We start from the raw sequence: 4,665 nt of genomic DNA on the forward strand, positions 1-4,665 counted from the left end.
TGGGCCCTCACTGATCAGCAGTGGGGGGTGCAGCCGGAACATGCAGGTGAGACTTCATGGGGTTTGTTCCCGGGCTGGGTGGGAGGTGACGCCGGGCTCTCCAGCGTCGGCTGAGTGTTAGACCGCCTTCCCCTCACCTGCCAGCCTACGGTCCCTGGGCAGCTGCTGGGAACCTGCTCCCACGGGGATCCTGGTGTGTTTCCTCCCCACGATGGGCCCGCAGTGTCCCTGGGCCATTTGGCAGAACACGTCCTTGAGAAATGAGCATGGTTCCAAGATGCTGATGTTCGGACCAGCGTCAGGGGGTTTAGGTTGGAAAACATGGGCGCTGGTCCTTACACTTCGCCCTCTGGTGGCAGCAGTCGGTGGTGCATCCCTTCAACCCGCCTCCTCTCCAGGGGAGGCCTGGAAGCTGGAGGAGAGGCGGGGCCTGTGCTCTCCAAAGAATGATCAACAGGGATTGCATCCTGGGCTCCCGTGCCAGCAAATACAAGTCACCGCCTCTCTCTCATCCCTGCCCTTTCCGCTCTTCTTACAAGCTCAGGTGCGAGCCTCAGGCTCACCATTTGGCTTTATAAATGCCCTCATCGGAAAGTCAGGCTACCAGGCAGCTCCCTGTCCGGGAGTCGTGAGGGTGAGAGGAGACACTGTACTTGGAGGCCGTGTGCAGTGCTCTGTGAACGGTGGCTGCCTTACCCGCGTTAGGACAGTTACTATCCGTAGATGATGATCTGGGAATTGTTACCCATCCAATCAGGAGCAGAGTGAGTTTGTTCTCATCCCCTGCGATGTCCCTCAGCCATCAGAGGGAGCTGTGCCTGTGCCTGAGGCTGAGGCTGAGGCTGGGACTGGTGGGGCCCTGCTGTCGTATCTTCTGAATGGAGTGCGACTTCTCACAGCCACCCCAGGCGGGCATCCCCGGAGCCCGGCCCCTGGTGGTCCTGTGGGGATAGGGTGGCTTCCGGCTGTAGGGCCCTTGCCAAGGCCACTGGTTCAGCCCACAGACATGGGTACTCTTGGGGTGTCAGAGAGCCATCTGTGGGATCGTTGCACTTCTGGGCCTCAAGGCCTAGAGAGGGTTGGGCCAGCACTGTTCTCGGGGTGGCACTGTCCTCAGGGCTCCAACCACCTTTTCTGATCCCAGAACAAGGCCCCCCTGCCTCTGAGCCCCACCCTCCGCTCGGTCAGGACTGGTCTGGGGATGAAGGTGGCCCAGGGATTCCGATAGTGCTGGCCTCACACTTCCCACCCTGCCCTATCGTCGTTGGGCCCAGCCACTGGCCTGCAGCCCCACAGTCGTCCTGCTGCTGTAGGCATCCTGGGGCCTTCCGTGGGGACGGAGCCTGACCTGCGGTGTCCCCCCTGGGGAGTGGTCATCTGCAGGGGGAGCCTCAGCTTGCTCCTGCCCCGGGCTCTGGTGCAGCTGCTCATCTCAGGAGTGGGGAGGGGGCCCAGCACCTGCAGGGCAGCCTGTCCTTGATGTTGTGTGACCGTGCAAACCTGTGTTTGCCTCCGGCCAGAGGTTCCTCCTGCAGAGGCTGGGGCACCTGGCCTGGCTGGAGGCTCCGAGGGCCGGAGGCTGATGTCCAGGACCTTGTGTCCCAGGTCTGTGGCTGGTGGGGTGTTCGGGACTAATTGCTCTCTGCCTCCGGGTGCCGTGGGACCAGCCCTGAGTCTGGGGAGGAGAGGTGAGGCCCTGGGGAGCTCATTACTGTGCCTTCCCTCCCTCCTGTCCCTGCTGACAGGGCCCTGTTTGTTGTCACCCCTCACCTCTGGGCCTGTTGCCCTGCAGAGCCTCCCCTGCCCCACCCTGTTTTCTCTACGGAATGGGTAGGGGCGGCCGCTCAGCCTGACCTGCACCCATGCTTTCCCCACCCACCTCGCCCAGGGGATGCAGAGCCTCCGATGCCGGCTTGCCACACCCTTGACGCACATGCCCTTTCTCCAGGATGCTGGTCCGTTACCTCGGTTCTCGATGAAGCCTGAGGCACAATGATTGGAAGCCAGCCAGGCCTGGGTTTCGTTCCGACTGGGTCCCTTGCTAGTCATGTGACCTTAGGCAGGTCGCATTCCTTCTCTTGGCCTCAGTGAAAACCTGACCTTTCCAGTCTTCAGGGCTGTGGGGTAATTAAAGGAGCCTGTGTGTGTGGGGGGGAGAGGGGGGCGGTGGGGGTAGGTCAAGCCCATGGCATAAGGGGCAATTCGCATGCGTTAAACCCCCTCCCTGTCCCTCCTCTGGGCTCTCACCTATCTCTCTGTTCTGCGGGACAACTCTTGGCGGCGAGCCTCCCCACTATGGGATCCCCTGTGGGGGCATTATATCCTCCCACCCTTGGGGCCAGGGCATGGACTCTGGGGGACCACAAGCAGGATGTGACAGTGGGTGCAGCATGTACCTACCATCACCTCCCCCAGAGCCTGGCGAAGCCCCGGGCCTGAGGGCAGGCCTAGTCCCTGCTCTGAGCCATGGGGTGCCCGGGCCCAGGAGGCAGCTTGCCCCGGCTATAGGAAGCCGCAGTGAGGGTAGTCCCAGTGGAGTGCCTGATGTCTGAGAGCGGGTGCAGGACCGGGCTGTCTTTGGTTCCATTTAAATGTTTTCCATCCCACCCCTGCCCCTGTTGGATGAGCAGTTCCCCATCAGTAGAAGCTGAACACCTGCCCCCATGCCCTGCAGGTTCAGAGAGGGGTGGGCATTCTTTGCCCTCAGTGCTGCCTCCAGACCAGACCCTCCCCATGGAAACCCCTAGGCTCATGCCATTTGCTCTCCCCCCAGCCCAGCCCACCTTACCGCCATCCCTGCCAACCAGCTACCGTGGCCTCCCGCCCAGGCACCAAGGCCGTGGTACCTCTGATTTCCCAGCCTTCCCCACCCATCCATCCACAGTCCTGCTGTGTCCCCGGGATTACTGTGCCCCTGTGCTGACACCCCAGCCTCAGTTCTTGATAACCTGTCCATCAGCCTTCGCCATCAGCGCCCTTGATCTCCCGTTGCCATGGCGGCCACAGCCTGTGCCTGGACCTGTTCTCCCTGCAGGTCTTCAGCGGAAGGATCCATCTCTCTGGCCTCCCTCCCCAGGCACCCCCCTCACTCCTCCACCCTAGTGAGCGCTCCTGTCCCTAAACTGCACTTTTGACCACGTACTCTCTTCCCATCTGTCCATCTCCTTTTTGTTGTCCTTGGTTTGGGCCCCTGTGGTCCATCACATCAACTGTTCCCTCACCATCCATCCATCCATCCATTTGTCCATTCATTCAACCAGCACTTTCTGAGGGCTCTGGTCTAGGTGCTGGCCTAGAGTGATGGACAAGACAGACATGGCCCCTGCCCCCTCGGGGCTTATGGTCTAGTGGAGAGAGAGACAAAAACTAAGCAAATGTCCAACTGAAAAGCCAAGTTTAGTGCTGGGAAGGAGAGAAACGAGGAAAGAGCAGCCCCTCCCCCAGAGTAACTCCTCAGCCACGTTGTTCCTTCTCTACTCCCCTGTGTGGGTCGGCCGACTCAGTCTCCCCTCGGTGGTTCTCGGATATTCCTGGGGAATTGCTGCCAGCAGCTCCCAGAACAGCCCCAGGGCTGGCAGGGCCAAAGGCGCTGTCCTCTGCTGTTCAGGTGGCCTGCGATCCCATGGACTGACCTGGCCTCCGTCCAGCAAGGGGCTGTGCCTGTGGTCCCCTGGGCCCTTCGGAGTGTCTCCAGGTGTGCCACGTGGGCCCGGGCCTCTGTCCTGTCGTCTGTGTGGCACATCATGGCAGCAGCTCGCCGCGCCCCACCCCCAGCTACACGCACATACTCCAGTCCTTCCATCTTCCCCCCTTTCCTGGCTAAGGCCCTGGCTCCACCTCAGGCGCAGGGGGTATGGATGTTGGTCAGATTCTTCTGCTGCCTCAGGCTTCCTGGGGAAACGAAGGATCGATACAGGTGGAACAAGAGGTGAGATTCTAGCCCTGACTGGTTTGGCTCAATGGATAGAGCGTCGGCCTGCGGACTGAAGGGTCCCAGGTTCGATACCGGTCGGGTGCCGGGAGCCGGCCATCCTTGCTGTTTCAAGGGACCTGGCATATATGGCATACTGTTCTTAATATGTTTGCTCACCTTCTTGGCACTATGTGTTTTAACCAAGGTCATCTCTCTAAGAAAGGTTGTTTCCCCAGGTACAGATTTTCCCCTGAAGTTAGGGCGGGAATAAAACCGCTTCACTAAATGCCAGGCGGGTAATTAATCTCTTTAACTACAAACAATCATGCTTAAGCTGCATAATCTTTACTCCCTGGAATGGAGATAAGAAACGCCCTAACCTTTGGAATAGAGATTGATAGGATTGGAATCAACTGGTATAAATACAGATGTAACAAGACAACAGGACACAGAACCGAGAGACAGAACCTAAACACAGAACTTAGAAGACAGAACCAAGAGACACAGAACTTAGAACACAGAACCTAGACACAGAAACCTAGACACAGAACCTAGACACAGAACCTAGAGACAGAACATGGCAAAAGATCCTGGACAGAAACTGGCAACAGAACCTAGAGATGGAACATGGCAAAAGATCCTGAACAGAAACTGGCAACAGAACCTAGAGACAGAACATGGCAAAAGATTCTGGACAGAAACTGGCAACAGAACCTAGAGACAGAACCTAGAGAGAGAACCTGGCTGCAGAA

General features: G+C 58.7%; 1 protein-coding gene across 1 annotated transcript in view; it reads left to right on the top strand.

The window, feature by feature from the left end:
- Positions 1–4,665, top strand: part of CAPN5 (calpain 5) — a 40,277-nt gene that overhangs the window by 10,756 nt on the left and 24,856 nt on the right. The gene's annotated exons all lie outside the window — the stretch shown is intronic.

This window comes from Myotis davidii, unplaced genomic scaffold (genome assembly GCF_000327345.1).
Source record: "Myotis davidii unplaced genomic scaffold, ASM32734v1 scaffold139, whole genome shotgun sequence".
Taxonomy (NCBI): Eukaryota; Metazoa; Chordata; class Mammalia; order Chiroptera; family Vespertilionidae; genus Myotis; species Myotis davidii.